Genomic DNA, 18,100 nt, shown 5'->3' with positions numbered 1-18,100 from the left:
CGGGGCTGGGGGTGGTCGCGAGAGCCCTGGCACTTGGGAGGCCTAAGCCGGGTCTGGCCAGCCCGGCGGAAAGGACCCCGAAGGGGTCCGGAGGGCGCGCTGGGCCTGGGGCGGGGTGCTGGGGCTCGTAGCTGAGGCCCCAGAGGGCGTGATGAGGGGGGTGGGGTTTGAGGTTGCTGGAATCGGGCTGGAGAGGGTGTGACTCCGGCCTGGAATTGCATTTAGCAGAGAGTGCTTGGAAGCGTGGGGCGGTAGGACATTGAGACCCAGGACTGTGGGAACAGCTCAGAAAGGAAGAGCTGATACCAAGGAAGGTTTTACATGGGGTTGGAGCCTGTTGGGCGGGATGGATTACATGCTGGGCTTGTTGGTGTGCTTGGAGCGTGTGACCCTTTGAAAGGATAAAGCTTGGGAGACTCGAATGGTTAGAAATAGAGAGGCTGGAACAGAGCAGTCAACATAAGGACCCATGTGTTGGACTGGGCATTTTGAACTGTTAGGAAGGTGGAGGAACAGGACGGTAGTTGAGATAATGGCAAGTTGTCAGAAAAAGAGCTTGGGTGAAAAGGCCACCTAGACTTTTCCGCCCTTTTCTATCATTTTTCTTCTCTTAAGGTTTTATAACTCTTTTTTATACAAGGTGGGGGAATGGTGTGAGCTGAGAAGATGGAAAGAATGTCTTGTTAGAGGTTTGTGGCCAAAGGTCTAGTGGACAATAGATTGCACATTGGAAGTTGCTGAACAGTTGCTAGAGATGAGGTGCGGTGGGAATGGAGTAGGTAGCTTAGAGTATGTTGGAGAAGTGGACATGTATACTGTAGAGACTGTGGTGGCCTCCTGGTGGCTGTTTTATCCTTTTTGGTCTCTTTAGGGCAAAAGAAATTGACTGTTCATGTTACCCGATATTTGTTTTAAGCGGTGTTGATGTGAAGCCGGTGTATTTTACTCAGCATGACTTAGTTTAAAATTTGTAGAAAGGCTCAACAGATTATATGAAGTATCCTGGCATCAGCTTACCAATAGATCAAGCCACATTTCTTCATTGTTAGTGTTTTCTAGGGATTCTTTAGAGAAGAATGAGTAAGAGTAGTGGCTGCTTTAAGCAATGGAACTTTTTCATTTTATTTTTTTGTAGAGATGAGGTCTCACTATGCTACCCATGCTGGTCTTGAACTGCTAGGCTCAATCAGTGCTCCCTCCTCGGCCTCCCAAAGTGCTAGGATTACAGGTGTGAGCCACCACACCTGGCTTAGCACTTTATTTTTTAAAAACAATTTATTTTTGAGGAAAGGAGTCATTTTAGGAAAATGCACTACCATAATCCAAGACTTATTTTGTACTCCAAGATATACTGGAGGCCCCTGCTGGTCTCTTCATGTTAGTATATTTGGTTGTTTAGATTTAAGAAGCTCTGGTAACAGCTTTTTTGGATACTCTGTAAGAGGAAAAGGTGTATGTTGAAGTTTAAGCTTCCAGTTTGAATACCTCTGCTTCCAGAAGGTACCAGATTTCAAACTGTAGTTCTGGACTGCCACTGTCTGTATAAGAGATGTCTTCAGTGGCTAAGCATGGCCCTTGTCACATAGTAGGTGCTCCTTAAATATTTACTCTTAACCAGCCTGAGCCAACTAATGTTGACCATTAGTCCTTAGGGCCTTTCAGAAGTTTGATATAAACCGCAACACTCAAGGCATTAGCATTTTCTTTATTGATTGATTGGTTATGAAATTAAAGGTGTATTCTCATCTTCGGTGAGTGATTTGATTTACATTGACCATCAGAGATCCCCCAAGGACATTAGCCTATTGTAATACAGTTGTAGACTGAGGCCTTCTTCCAAATGGCAGGATTTGTCAGGCAGAACTTGTCTAAATGTCTAGAAAGACCTTTATTCAGAACTTTATAAATAGTGAATTTAATTAAAAACAAAATGAAACATTTGGTGATTTAGGGAACTTGAAAAGCAATGAATAAAAGTCAAAGTACTAAAACATTTGCTTTTAGTTTTTACCATCTTCATTGCTTTTTAAGTAAGATTTTAACATTTCTTGAGCAAATTAAATCCACAAATTCAAATAGATTTCAGAGAGAGACGTTCTTGCTAGAGCCGTATCATAATTTACATATGAAATTAAAATTACCTTTTGTACTATTTCTATACGTAAAATGTACCCAGTGCAGTGTACAGATAGTTTTCTTTTTGCTGGAGCGTATCTCCTTTGATGTACATACAAATCATTACTTCATCACTATGAAACTATTGAACTTAGTCTAAGTTGAGATTTATCTATCTACTTATCCTTGTCTTTCCAGCCACATAATATATTTTGTTTCTTCCAGGGATGTAGTTTAGCATACAGCTTAACAGCATGGATGCTGAAGTCATACTGCTTCAAATCCTAATTCCCATTTACCAGCTATAACCTTGGGAAAGTTATTTACTTAATTTCTCTCTGCCTCATTTTTCTTGTCTTTAAAATGGAGAAAATAGAGATACGTCATAGGATTGCTATGAGGATTAAATGATAATAAAGCAGAACACAGCTTTGTTTATTGTACTAGCTCAGTGAATATTAGCTATTACTGTTATTATTAAATCAAAATGAATGTTACAAATTAAAAAGCTAGTGTGGGCTAGATTCGTTCAATATTGTAATTCTTTAATAACTTTTGGTTTGAGTTTCCTTTAGATGATATTGGAAAGATCTTGATTGCCAAATTAGTGTTTAATTACAATATTTAAACTTCATTGTTTTTTAAGTAGGATTTTAAAATATTCTACTGAAAGGCAATCATATCATGTGAAGCTTCCCAACCAGTGTACGGTGCCTAGGATGGTGTATAGATGTGCCATTTGCAGATTTTTTTGTGTTGACATTTTAAATCATCTTTATAGCTTCAACATTTTACAACAGTTGAAATGACATTTGAACATTTTTGGTGTGATTCCCTTTGTAAATTTCCTGAATTGGTAATTTGAAAAAAAATTATTTGGAAGATTTGTACCACCAATTCAGTATTTAATATTATCTGTAATGCTTTGTATTTTTTTATTCCATAATTTCAAAGTATAAAGGCTTTTTTTTCCATCAAGCCCCTTCAGCTTACCCCAATGAGCCTTAGAAATATTATCCTTTTCAGTGTGTGCCATTGTGTGACAAAGTTTAGAGATCACTGATAAAATGGATGAGAACCCTGCTTTTGGATTCACACAGAACTGAATTCAAACTCCACCCCCATTTAATAGCTCTGAGATCTAGAGCAAGTAGCTTAACCATATGAATCATAATTTTCACATATGTAAAATGGGGATGATTATATTTCATAATATAATGCTTAGTATTAGTGCCTAACATATAGTAAATATTCAATAAACGGTAACTTCTATCTGTGATGACGTCTGCGAGACTTATCACCAGCTACTTTTTTTCAGAGGTGTTTCAAACAGTTATTTGATTATGTTTCATATTTATGTACTCTTCAAAGATCTTCAAAGAATTTTAATATTCTTTAGTGATGAGAGAAATTAAATGTTATCATTTAGATTTTTTTTAGGAATTAAATGTTGTAAAATGTTGAAGCTATAAAGATGATTTACAATGTCAACACAAAAAAATATCTGCAAACTGCACGTCTATACGCCATTCTAGGCACTGTACGCTGGTTGGGAAGCTTCGCATGATTGCCTTTCAGTAGAATATTTTAAAATCCTACTTAAAAAACAATGAAGTTTAAATATTGTAATTTGATTATTTTTCATATTAATGTACTCTTCAAAGATCTTCAAAGAATTTTAATAAATATTCTTTAGTGATGAGAGGAATTAAATGCTATCATTTAGGTTTTTAAATTATTTTTTATAATTTTATTTTTTTTAATTTTAAAGATGTGGAGTACAATTCAGGAATAGGTTTACAAATTTTCATTGTGCATGTACCCTTGTTGGTGAGGTACATCTCCCCCCCAGATTCCCACTACTGCCTAGATTTTTTTTTAAGCTCACAACTATACTAATGAGTTATCATTTAGTTTTGTAAGTTGTTGAATGCTCTTCTCCTGTGCTATCTCCAATTTTCCATTTCTTGCTAGTTGCCTTTGGCAGATCCCGAGAAAGCATACAAAAGGAGATTAATACTTTTGTTATTTGGGATTTTGGTGGTGGTATTATGGCAAAAAGTAAGTTGCACGCAGAGAATTGAGATCATCTAATTTACTTAAACCCTATATTATACAGTTAATTATTTCTATTTAAACTTCTGCATATTATTGGTGGAATATGCTTATTGTTGAAAATAAGGCTGTCCTTTGGTAAATATCCTATTACATTATATCATCCTAAAGGATTATATTCTTTATAATGTTTGCCATTTATTTGTGATAAGGTTCATAGTTAAATTTCATGTGAGGATGCATCTTGTGTCTAGGGGAAAAGACTTGGCATAAAAAATAGAAATTGGCACTGCAAAAAAGTGGGTTGTGTTTTATAAACACTTACTCTTCTTTGTGTCTTGTATTTAAGTGCATTTATCACTTTTGCAATCTGAAGATATGGCTGTTTTCAGGAATTAAAATAATGTCTTCCCTGACTAAGCCATTCCTGTGGTACAATGATGGCCACAGGGTGCTTAATACTTACTAGATTGTATAGGACTTGTTGCATTCTAATCTACTATATTTCTTTAAAAAATAATTGTCCTGATCTCAAACCAGGCGAAGTGGGGACCAGAGGGGAGCCCAAACTTTACCTGTACAATGACTGTTTGTATACCTAATCCTGAATTGTACCCCATATCTTTAAACTAAAAAATTAATTAAATAATTAAAAATAAATACATAAATAATTGTTGAATAAAAGAATAAAATAGAAACAAGAAAGTAAGAAAATATTTTGTTTCATTCGACTCTTTAAAAAAAATAATACTTTTTAGCCTGCTAAACTTAAATGCATTATTACAAAAGAATCTTTTTGTTTTTGGGCAGTTGTCTGTGATAAAAGTGGTTCCTGGTCAAGAGACCTCTTGGAGAAGCCTAGTGAAGCCTGGAACCATGTGTTGGCTACTCTGTCTCTCCCCTGTGGTACTGAGCTGCCTCATCTTCTAGTTTTTTGGGAAGGAGAGGGAGTCAGTGGGTCTCTTTAGACATTTCCTTTTTTCCCCACTCTTTCTTCCTTCCCTGCTTTCTTCTACTGCATGTCTTTTTCCTCTCCGAGGAAGGGAGCCGTATATATTGTTCATCAGGTTCTTCTTCCACAATACTACCTAACCTCCATTCTTAAAAGTCCCTCATCTGTGAAAAAGATGAGGAAAAAGCAATATAGATTGACAGATGGAGGGAAATCAGTAGCCATGCAAAAATGGAATGTTCACAATGCAAAAGAAAAAGGCTAGACATTGTGAAGAGTCTCACTGAAGAAGAGTCTTTATTTTTATTTTAGAGGACAGTTTTTTTACTAGGAGTTTTTGAAAAATTCTGTTTTCTGTACTCCACATGGCTGCTCTTTCTCCTCTTTGCCCAGTGCATTACTGAACTGCGTGTTGCCCCTCACCCCAGTCAGTTTATCCTATACAGACCTTGCTTTCTCTTTTCACCCCTCTCTTCCAAATCCACCTGTTGTGAACTTTTATGTTCCAGCACCAGCGTTCTTAACTTATCTAGGCTGAAAACTGCAGTAACTTTTAACTCCTGTCACTATAATCTCTTAGTTGCCACGTTCTGTGCCTCATTCATTACTAGATTACAGATTTTGGGATTTCATGGATCAGCAACGTTTTTAAAAAAAATTATTTTTCTGGTGGACTGACCTAGGGTTTCCATATATAATTTTTCTTAGTAAACACAGTTTAAAAATATCTTATACTACTGTCTACTACGATTACGATTTAATTATTTTTCCTCCATACACCTGTGCTGAGATTCTGAACTGGTTATGATCTGACACTCTTTTTGAAACCTCATAATACTTTCTATGCCACCTACAGTCTGCTTTATAGTATAACCATATTATATGTATATACGTAGCTACTTATGGTCCTTTAAGGCAGGAAGACTAAGTATTTCTCGCTTTTATATCTATTGCAGGATCTCACATACTGCTAAAGTGTTTTGCCTGTAAGGAACAGGACCACCACTCATACAAGTGAAGGAAAGGTTTATTGAAAGGACACAGTAGGCAACTTCATAGGTATTAGACATCCAAGGATAGATAAGAAATGAAATACAAGTAGGTCGCATGTGCATGGATTGTGATACACACCTCCCTCCCTCTCCCATTTCTCCTAGAGCAAAATGACCACTTGCTCTGCTTTGCTGGTAAGTCACCTCTTCAGATCAGCTTTCTTTGCTCACTTATGACTTCTTTGCCCTCCTACCCCTCCCCCACAAACTTCAACTTTGGCCTACGCGACACCTTCTGGGGCTTACACACTGTCTGACCTGCTGTTTCGAGTACTTCATGTCATCTGACACAGGCTCCCAAGATCCCCATTCCAGGTTCCTGGGAAAGAGTGGCCTGCTGGCCCAGCCTTGTCAGGTGCCCACCGCAATCCAGTCATGTGCGGTGGGGTATGGCAGGGTTGATTGGGCATCGTGGGTTTTATAAGGCTGACCCTTTCAAGGACTGGGGTAGGTCAGATTTTCTATTAAAGGCATGACTAGAGTCAATGATTAATAAAGACATGACAATGCCTACCACCTAGTAGACATTCATTAAATGTAAGTTGAACATAATAGAATGGGATGGAAATATTGCTGCTTTAGTTTCTCATTAATTCATGAGAACTTGCCTGCTTATTCTCAATATTAAGTTGTCATTTTGTATAGTTGAGATATATAATTAAATTTAAATTTAAAATTAAATTGAAGTGGGTTACAGAATTTCAAACTCCTGTCATCAACACATACAATTTAGAATAGTTAATGTCACCTGAATTTAATTACCTTTCATTTTAATTTAAGAATTATATTAATATAATCAGCTCATGGTCTAGGCTTCATCATCATGCCTGCTTTTTTCTTGCTGACTTTTTTCCTCTTGCTACTTTTATGAGCACCAGAAAATTGTCCGAAACTAAGGGAAGAGGCAAAACAGACTATTTTGCCCCTCATTAATAATTTTGCCTATAAGCTTTTGTTAGGGAGTAAGTGAAAACATTTGGCAAAGTAGATTGCTCACAGATTTTGACTGTTCATGCTCTGTCTTAATGTTTAGTTTTAGTGGGGTGGGGGGACTTGTTGGGGGACATGGAGAGGAAGAGATGCTTTAGATACTCAGGAGTTACAATATTAGCAGTAAAGTCCAAAAGATTAAAATGTTGTGGGTCTCATAATTAGAAATGTCTAGAGCAGTAGGCACTAAATTTGTGAAGATTACTGAAATTCTTTTTAAAATTTGTTTTCTAGTCAACAGAATGTAGAGGACTTGAACTGGTAACTCAGTTCAGAAATAGGAGATGCCATGTAGTTAATAAAGGGCAAAGAGACAAAATTGGGAGAGTAACCTTACTCTCTGAGTTTTTATTTTCCTTCATTTTCATTTGTACCAATGAGGGGTTTAAATTGAACCCCAGGAGTCCCTTGTCTGGGAACTTAATGTTATTAACCAGATGGACTGTTTTAGCAAGTTATGAAGAGGCCTCTGTATTTGTGTTAGGTCTTTTTATAGAGTTTGATCGAAATTAGTTTAGCATCATAAAGCTGCCTAAGAAGATAGAAACCGAAGTTAAAAACCTGAAAGACATAAATTTACAAAGTGTTCATAATGTAAATGTTCAGAAAAGAACACAAAGAAAAGAAACTTCTCTTGTATTTGGTTTTTCCTCTAATTTAGTCTTAATTTTGGTGAAATTCTTTTTCTGTGTTTGGCAAGTTAGCGTTATCTTTGAGCCTTTATCTGTCCAGGTGATCCTGTTACCTGCTTAGTAATCAGCTGCATCATTTCTGTAATTCAAACTGCTTGAACTGAATAACATTGTGTTAGATCACTGTTTAATTGTTCTAGTTTTGATGCAGTGCTATATGTAAATGAAATATCCTACTTTTTACAACTTTCTATTGAGTTTTTTTTTAACAGAAATTAATATATCTTTTTTGACCTAAGCAAAGAAAGAAAGATATCCAAAAGAACAAATTTGTTTGACTTGGACTTAAATAATGGCCAGTGATCTTAGAAATAAGTTTCAAGAGAAACCAGTCTTTAATCTGAACTTCCTTTGCTTTCCAACCTAGACTTAGAAGATACTTAAAGGTTTAAGAAAGAGTGTTAAGAATGAACTGAGATGTTATTGTGTTTATTAATCCATTGTTATTTTGCTACTGTGGGCCTCTTTATCACCAAGTCATGTTTTCAGATGGATAAATGTTTTTCATATTCAGACAAAGCCTTCTAGTTTTTTGAATGATGTATTTTACATCTTAAGAAATGCATGTTATTTAACTTAAAAGTAGGTAGTGTTCTGAATTTTTTCTTTCTGGTACAGCGGTTGAGTCAGGCATGTGTTGCCATGATCAAAACATACACTCTTGATACATTTAAGCTGTGCTCACATCTTACGTCTAGCCTGCTATTAAAACTTATTATACTGGTTGTATAGGGACCATATAAACCAGACTTATTCAAAGTTAGCAAGACAGCTTGATTGTAATTAATCTTTTCGTGATTGATTGTGCAACCTATTTGCACTATGTCATATTCTAAAAATTTCTTTATTCTTTCAAGATGGATTTTAAAATTAAAATAGTCAGCATTCCATTAAAGTCTATGAACTTATGGAAATGTTATTCCATTTGAATTTCTGTTTTAGTCATGTATTGATATCCCTAGCTTTTATTTTTGTTTATTAAATGGATAGTGTTGTATATCATGATGTGATCTTGAAATTCACCAATACAATATTAGAATCATAAGGTTAAACATATTTTAAAATTATCTGAGAAACAACAAAACACCTTTCTATTCACTGTTCTTTTTTTTTTTTTTTTTTGAGTTGGAGTCTCACTCTGTCGCCCAGACTGGAGTGCCGTGGCACGCTCCTGGCCACTGCATTCTCGATCTGCTGGACTGCGGCCATCCTTCCGCCTCAGCCTTTCAAGTAGCCGGAACTACTGGCACATGCTACCACGCTTGGCTAATTTTTTTGATTTCTTGTAGAGACGAGGTCTCACCAAGTTGCCTGGGTGGGTCTCGAACCCGCAGACTCAGGCAATCCACTTGCCTTGGCCTCCCAAAGTGCTGGGATTACAGGCTGAGCCACCGAGCCCAGCCTAATCGCTGTCCTTAAAGAGCTAATTTGAAAGTGGATTTTGGCTAGGACTTTGGAAATTATATTTTATAAGTTACTATAAATTATAGAAGGATTGTTTCTAAAGGGACATACCTTTGTTTTTTTTTGTTTTTTGTATTTTTTGAGTTGGAGTCTCACTCTGTCACCCACACTGGAGTGCAGTGGCCACTCCTGGTCACCGCAGCCTTGACCTGCTGGGCTCCGACGATCCTTCCACCTCAGCCTTCCGAGTATCTGGAACTACAGGCGCGCGCTACCACGCCTGGCTAATTTTTGATTTATTATAGAGGTGAGGTCTCACCAAGTTTTCCAGGTGGGTCTCGAACCTGCGGGCTCAGGCAATCCACTCACCTCAGCCTCCCAAAGTGCGGGATTACAGGCTGAGCCACTGAGCCTGGTTGGGACATACCTTTAATGGAACATTTTCCCTTCTGATTCTTGAAGTTAGAACTTGGAAATCATTCACTTTGCGGCCAGGATATTACCTATCATGTAGTTCTGATGTATCATGTAGTTCTGATACATGTGGTACTATAACAGTGCAACGTTAAACTTTCTATGGAAGTTATTTCAATGTTGAGCTATTTATGTATTTCTGAAAGTAAATATTGGAAAACTTCAGTTTAATTACATAAATCTTTTTCACCATCTTGCCGCATTAATGAATCCTCACATATTTTAGTTCATTCCAAGTTCTTAAAAATAATTGACTTTTTTTTTTTTTTTTTGAGTTGGACTCTCTCTCTCTCTCACCCAGGCTGGAGTGCGGTGGCACACTCATGGCCACCCCAGCATCGGCCTGCTAGGCTCCAGCGATCCTTCCGCCTTGACCTTCCAAGTAGCCAGAACTGCAGGTGCATGCTACCATGCCTGTCTAATTTTATTTATTTATTGTAGAGACAAGGTCTCACCAAGTTGCCCAGGCTAGTCTCGAACCTCTGGGCTCAGAAAATCCACTCACCTCAGCCTCCCAAAGTGCTGGGATTACAGGTGTGAGCCACAATGTCTGGCTAATATTTTTATTTTTTGTAGAGACAAGGTCTAGCTTTGTTTCTCAGGCTAGTCTTGAACTCCTAGGCTCAAGTGATACTCCCGCCTCGGCCTCCCAAAGTGCTGGGATTATAGTCATGGTCTGTCTGGCTATTCGTGGCATTTCTGTTCCCTTTTACTCTAACGAAAACGATAGTTTTCAGTCATGTCTTATGTAAATACCATATAATTTAATGTTAGCACCAAAATGGCTTTTTGTTGTCCTGCTTTCAGAGAAGAAAAAGGAAACTTACTCATCAGAGGCCAAAATTAGAACATTGAAGCAGCCAGAGGATAATTCCCCTCCTGCTCACAAATGATTGCTCTCTTAAGCATTCTTAAATGCTGCAAAGACAAGGAAGGAACCCCACTGCTCCCCCTCCATTGGCCAGTTGCCCAAAGAGAACACATGCTGTATGGCAACACTAAGTTATGTTCATACACTCAAATGATAGCATTTTAAGGAGAGCTGCTTGGTTGAGTGAGCTGCCTTTTTCTTTTTTTCTTTTTTTTTAAGTCAAACCAGCATCATCCTTGGATGATTTATGAATGTAAAATGACTAATTAACTTTTGTATTAGGGTTTATAAAGCTTGTAAAATGATACGATCATGTCCATGTAATTAGTGAAAGATGTGAAACGAGCAAATCATATAGTATTGTGTAAGTTATGGGCATATTTTGGTTGTTAGGGCTTTTTTATATCTCTCCCTCCCTCATTGCATATTTATCCTCTAGAAATATTTAATGAAACAGTAATTGATAATTGAGAGGGACATATGGGTTGCTTCAAAGATAAATGGTAATGTTGGACTGGGCTCTGTGATTCACACCTATAATCCCAGCACTTTGTGAGGCAGAGGTGAGAGGATTGCCTGAGCCCAGAGGTTGGAGACCAGCCTGGGAAAGTTAGCGAGACCTCGTTTCTACAGTAAATCAAAAAATTAGCCAGGCATGGTGGAGTGCACCTGTAGTCCCTGCTACTCAGGAGGCTGAGATGGAAGGATCACCGAACCCAACAGGTCGAGGCTGCAGTGGCTATGAGGATGCCACTGCACTCTAGCCTGGGCAAAAGAGTGAGACTCCCTACTCAAAAAAAAAAAAAAAAAAAAAAGATAATGTTAAATTTTTTATGTTGAACAATAGGTACATTGTTTGTGATGTTTGTTTTTTACACGTTATAAATATTCTTTTATATATTCAATATTTAATAAAATAAAAATTTAAAGGCAAAACAAGGTAGTTCTAATTTCCTTAAAGCTATTTCCAGTCAGTTTTGGGGGGAGGGGTGCAGGGAACAGAAAATTTATTCAAACTAGTTCCAAAAGTTGGGGGTTGTTGGATTATTGTTAGAATATATAGGTTTTTGTGGGAATACAAGAAAAGCTGAAGAAGAATCAGGCTGCAGGGACCGAGGCAGCTCTGAGACTGGCCAGGCTGACTTTCCTCTGTTTCTGTTTCTTTTTTACTGGATTTACTATATCTGCCTCTTTTTGCTTTCTCGTCTTAATACTTGTTCCCTTCTGTGAATGTGTGTGTGTCTGTGTCTGTGTGTCTGTCTCTCTCTCTCTGTCTCATTAGTCTCATCTATTCTTTGTTTCCTCACTTTCTGTCTCTTTTGGGGCTCTCTTTTTTTCTCATGGCATCTGTAAGTCTTTGCACACTTGTCTGTTCTCTTCTCTCTAAACCCACCTTCCTCTGAATCTTTTCCTTCGTGACCTTGGTGTGCATGAAGCTCTAAAGTAATAGCCTGGTTTTCTTTCACATGCACCTTCTGGGGCAGATTTCTCAGATAATCTGATTGGTCCTGCTCATCTTTTGGCTCTAGGTCACACAGGGTGTCGGCCCTCCCACAGCCTGTGACTGAGTGAGTCCTGCGTTAGGTATTTACTCCTTATCCAGTCATAGGAAGGGATGTGGCCCAGATCATGTAGGCCATTGCCCACTAAGGAAAAGTGGAGATTTTTCTAGAAGAGCTTATGGGCAGGCAGGTGTTCTGAAATTCTCTGTTGATTAATTTTTATCTTGATTTTTATGAAAATTTTAAAATTTTCTTATATGCCCTTTAAAGATTTTTTGGTAATTGGCATGTGACTGCTTCCTAGAAAAATCTTTTTCAGAGAAGAGATCATTATCTAAGTTCTAATCACAACTCACTGTCTTCTTTTACAATATGCATTCACCCACTGACATATTAAATAAGCGTTCACCTTGTTTCATGCATTCTTCTAGGTGCTAGGACTAGGTGGATAGGACAGATTCATGGCAGTTCATTTCACTGGGAATGAGATGATGAGTTCAAGGGCACTGGGAAAAAGTCTTAAGAGTAAGAAGGGTCTGAGAGTGAGGCTAGAGGAGATGAGGCTAGTGTGAGTCCAAGTTTATTATCAGTGTAGTCGTGGGGTGAGAACTGAAGGCATAGCCAGGAGTGGGTGTGGGGCTGAGTAAAGATAGCAGAGGAATGGAAATCTTCTGTTTTTGTCAACTGCCCACATTGAAAATTCCATTCATTGCAACTGGCATTTGCACAAGTGATTAGGCAACCACTGAATAGTATAGAAACGCAAACCCTTCATCGCACACAGAGTTATGAAGTGCCTACTCTGTCCTGGGCTGGGGAGGTGGGAGCAAAAAGAAGGCACTGTTTTGTGCTTTCAAGGATTGTGCTTTGAGCTTAGAGCCAGTTGAGTCCTAAACAGGCACAAAACCAAGTAATTACAACAATTCGACCAAGTCCTAGTGTTGTGGTGTTTGATACTAACCTGTAGAGCCAGGTGACCCTGGTCAGGGTGTCTTTGCGGAAAAACCACATAGGCATGGAATTGTTTTTAGGTCGTGGCAAAAAGGGTTTCGTTGTTGTTGTTGTTATTATTATTATTATTTTTTTTTTTTGAGTTGGAGTCTCACTCTGTCACCCAGACTGGAGTACAGTGGCCGCTCCCGGCCACCGCAGCCTCGACCTGCTCGGCTCTGGCGATCCTTCTGCCTCAGCCTTCCGAGTAGCCGAAATTACAGGCATGTGCTGTCACGCCCGGCTGATTTTTTTTTATTTATTGTAGAGATGAGGTCTTGCCAAGTTGCAGTTATTATTATTATTAAGTCAGAGTCTCAGTGTCACCCAGGCTGGAGTGCAGTGGCATGCTTATGGCTACCACAGCCTCAACCTGCTGGGCTCAGGCAATCCTTCTACCTCAGCCTTCCAAGTAGCTGTAACCACAGGTGTGTGCCACCACACGTGGTGAATTTTGTTTGATTTATTGTAGAGACGAGGTCTCGAACCCCTAGGCTCAGGTAATCCTCTTGCCTCTGCCTCCCAAAGTGATAACAAGCATGAGCCACTGTGCCTGGCTTCACTACTATTTTAACAAAAATCAAGAAAACAATTTGTAGCTTAGGAGAAGCAAGGAGATCAATAGCTGGGAATATAGTCAGATAATTTTTTTAGAGTAACCAGAGCTGGCTGGAGATAAAATGAGATGAGTTGGCTGGGAGTGACAGTTTGGGAGTTAAATTTGGAAATTAACCTCTAGAACTGATGCTAAAAGGCAATAATCTGTGCCAGCTCTCAGGGTGGGAGTGGTAACTGCCCAAGAGGAATGAGGAGGGCATTAGCAAGGAGTTGAATTTCAGTGAATTGGGGCTTCAGGGATGGCTATAGATATGCAGAGGCTTGTCATGATTCGAGGGATAGCAGGTGGGGTGAAACAACTACACTAATTTTCTTTTTTAAAGGAGGATTTATTGAGAGGACAGAAAAACTCCCACAGTGGGAGGGAACCCGAAGGGGTTGCCCTACTCTGATATTTTAAGCTAAGGAAACTTGCTAAATTCACAAGAAAAGTAGATCTCTAACTTCTACCAGATCGTAAAATTTGTAAACTTATTTGTAAGTTTCAGTGTCCAGCAGGAATGTAGGAGATACGTTTGTTTTTTAAAAGATGAATTAACTTCAAGACCCTCCTGGGCAACTTGGCGACACCTCATCTCTACAGTAAATAAAAAAATTAGCCAGGTATGGTAGCGCACGCCTGTAGTTCCAGCTACCTGGGAGGCTGAGGTGGAAGGATCGCCAGAGCCCAGCAGGTCAAGGCCGTGGTAGCCAGGAGCGTTCCGCTGCACTCCTATCTGGGTGACAGAGTGAGACTCTAACTCAAAAAAAGAAAAATGAATTAACAATTTTTATTTGGTGACACTTTTCCCATCTGTAATTCTGATAACCTTTTCTTTTATTGAATTTAGAAGTAACTTTTTAATATTAAGTACCTTGAAAAGCATTTTGAATGAAGTGTAATTTTTAAATTTTTTTTGTTTTACATATATATTTTTAATTTTAGATTCAAGGGTACACATGCGTGTTTGTTACATGAACATATTGTGTAGTGGTGGGGTTTGGGCCTCGGGTGGCCCATTCCCCAGATAGTGAACATTGTGCCCCAAATCCTAGCCCTCTTCCCCTCTTCTCTCATTGATGTCCTCAGTGTCTGTTATTTTCATCTTGGTGACAGTTTAGCTCCCACATATGAGTGAGAACATGTGGTGTTTGGTTTTCTGTTTCTGAGTCAGTTCACTTAGGATGATAATCTCTAGCTCCATCCATGTTGCTGCAAAGGGCATGATTTCATTCTTTTTTATGGCTGTGTAGTATTCCACAGTGTATATGTGCACCACATTTTCATTAACCACTGATCAGTTGATGGACATTTAGGTTGATTCCACATCTTTGCAATTGTGAATTGTGCTGCACTGACCACATAGGTGCAGGTGCCTTTTTTATATAATGACCCCTGTTTCTTAGGGTAGATACCTTGAATTGCTGGACCAAATGGTAGATCTACTTTTAGTTCTTTGAGTAATCTCCATACCACTTTCCATGGAGGTTGTACTAATTTATACTCATGAACTGTCACTTTTAACTTTCTGAAATTTTACAGTTAGGTTCTTATATCTGTTAATAAAAAGAAATCTGTGGGACCGTAAGTATGGAAATAGCATGGACTGTGCTCCTGTGATCTTTAGTTGTAGATATTCATATTTCTTTTTTCCTTCTGATGTAAATGAAAGATGAGAATAAGTTAGAAAAACTTAATTATATTTGCTAATCAGACTTTCAGCCTGCTCTGGGGGAAGGCTGTCTATGCCTGTTCTGGTCCTGTGTTCCTATGTGTCTGATCGTGAGGGCCTGTAGGGGAGAGTCTTCGTCTGGCATTGGCTGGAGGGTTATCCACAGGTAGTGCCACACTGCGACTTGGCTGTCCAGACCTCTGGAAGAAGGGCTGTTTCTTTATAGAAACAAGTATTAAGAAGGAAAAGGAGATGGGTCTAGAATAACCACTGTCACAGGTGGTAGTGGTATAAAGACCTGTGAGGAAACGTCAAGAAAAAGCTGTAGAGGTGGAAATTGGGTGAAAGGTGTGGGAGAGGAGGCAGTAGACAGAAGTCTCTAGGACTGAAGATACATTTAAGGAAGAGAGTGTTTTTGTTCCTCAGTGTGAGGTTGAGAAAATGACTAACGCTTTGATGTAGTTTTCCGTAACTTTAAGGTTATAAGTTGCTGTTTAAGTATGTGAATCCAGATTCTATCCAAAGATCCTTTTAAAGATAAAGCTTCTGTATTTAACTAATTCTGTTTCCTGCTGTTGCTGGGGCTTTTCCCATGGTTTTCTCCTTTGTCGATCCCAACCCTGGCCTAGTTCCATCCCTTCTGCCTACAGGGTTCTGTTCTCCGTATTTCCTCCTTCTCCGATCCATGGGTTCTGCCTCTGCAGTATCCTTTGCATCTCTCTCATTCTTTCTGTTGCAGCCCTTACTACCCTGGTGTCTTGAAGATGGGCAAATAAATCTCCCCTTAAACTTGTGATGAATTTTGGAAGAAAGGTAAAAAGTTGTAGATAAAATTAGGAAGTTCCAGACACCACATATGTCGTGAAATAGGGAGCTGGGGGAACCATGCTTGGGGAAAGGGAGGGAGCGTGCTACTGGGGCAGTGGTGCACAGAGGATTAGGGAAAAGTGGGGGGGAGGGGAGCCCAGACCTTATAGAAAGGGTTGTAGAGAGTGTTGGAAGAATTAAGCGGTTTATGGAATAAACTGATGCCGCTTGGAAAATGACAAGAAAGGAGAGGGACTTTGAGCTGAAAGCTTGAGAAAATTACAGCACTAATGTATACTAGGCACAACATCAGGCTTGTGAGGAGCATAGAGGATTAATTGGAGAAATGCATAAGAAGAGAAGATTTTGTTACAACTAGGTAAGAAGAGAAAAGGAGTGAGTGGGTTCCAGATGACTCTTAGATTTCATGCTTGGAAGATGGGTAATATGGTGCCACCTTTCCTGGGAACCTAGAAGATGATAGGTCAAAGACCTGGCATAAAGTGATTCATTCTTATTTGTATAAAATGCCCTGGAACACCCACTGAAACAGACCTGTGTTTAGTTTTGCGGACAATAAGAAGTGCCTTTTTTAAAGAGCTGGACCTGGATGCTTAATAAAGCTTGGGAGAAGATACACAGTGTGATAACAGAGGGAAAGACAAACTGACAGTTTCTCAGGGGGCCTTGGAACAATGTGAGAGAGTTGGGGAAACAGGTTTTTAAAAATTAGCACCTCCATAGGGTAGAACCTAATGAGATGAGTTGAAACCGATTCTGAGATTATGAAATGTATTGATTATTACTTTCAGAAATCTCACATGAATAGTAGAAATACTTTTTTCAATATGTAAAAGAGTGACACATTAGTTTATCTCTACTTTTCTTAACTTAGTAGCTCTTACTAATATGGGATAATCTGAGAGTTCTGTCTTTTAAACAATTTAAAATATAGTGTATATGTTTGTATTCTATTCCCAGAATAGAATCATTAGTATTTTTGTTTGAGTTGGGGGTCTCACTCTGTTGCCCAGGCTGGACTGCGGTGGGGTGACGACAGCTCACTGCAGCCATGACCTGAGCTCAGGTGATCCTCCTGCCTCAGTCTCCAAGTAACTGTGTCTACAAGCACTTGCCACCACACCCAGCTAATTTTTTTTTTAGAATCTTTAGTTTTTTAAGATAAGCATGGGAGGATTCACTTCTTTCTAAATGTCCTAAGAAAGTAATTCTGTGCTATTTGAATATTAACTATTTAATGCTACCCCTGATTATCAGTCATGTAGTAAGAACAGAGATAAAGTCATGTATATGTACCTTTTGAGTCTTTAGGAATGTCATTGTCTAGAATTATTATATTACTTGAATTTTATTTAAAGTGACATTTTTGGTTGATAAAGTTGAGAAAATATTTAGTAAAGGGTCATACTTACTAAATATTTAGTCATTTATTTGTTCATCAATATTTATTTGAGTAACTGATTATATCAGGCCCAGTTCAAGGCCCTGGGAATACTGGAATGAGTAAAGTCTTCATGGAACTTATACTTTAGTGAGTACAGGAAATGAGCAAATTGGTTATGTGAAGAAGTGATGAGTGCTATGAAAAAGTACAACACAGGGTAAGGAAAGAACCTGATGGGATGGGAGCCAATGAGTTTGATTAGTCCAGAAAGGCTGTTCTGAGGGAAGCAGAAATCCGAGAGAAGACCATCTTGCCAGAATTCTTTCAGGCAAAGGGAACAGTAAATACAAAGATGGCGTCAGGACCTATTCACTGAGAGCCAGTTTGGTGTGTCGGAGGGAAAGCAGGAATGCTGGGCTGCCAGGCAGTGAGTGCAAGGTGAGAGAACTAGAAGTGGGGGAGGATACAGGCAGGGGTCATGGCAGAGGGGACTGCGGGGCCCCCGGGTTTTTTTTTTTTTT

At 38.9% G+C, this 18,100-nt stretch overlaps 1 protein-coding gene across 1 annotated transcript in view; it reads left to right on the top strand.

Annotated features, from left to right (window-relative positions):
* GNAI3 (G protein subunit alpha i3) overlaps nucleotides 1–18,100 on the top strand; it is a 42,220-nt gene that overhangs the window by 372 nt on the left and 23,748 nt on the right. The gene's annotated exons all lie outside the window — the stretch shown is intronic.

The sequence above is a fragment of the Carlito syrichta genome, unplaced genomic scaffold (assembly GCF_000164805.1).
Source record: "Carlito syrichta isolate Samal-C Ts95f unplaced genomic scaffold, Tarsius_syrichta-2.0.1 Scaffold305096, whole genome shotgun sequence".
Lineage (NCBI taxonomy): Eukaryota > Metazoa > Chordata > Mammalia > Primates > Tarsiidae > Carlito > Carlito syrichta.
Note: the sequence above shows the minus strand (reverse complement) of the source record. Positions and strands in the feature narration are given on the sequence as shown.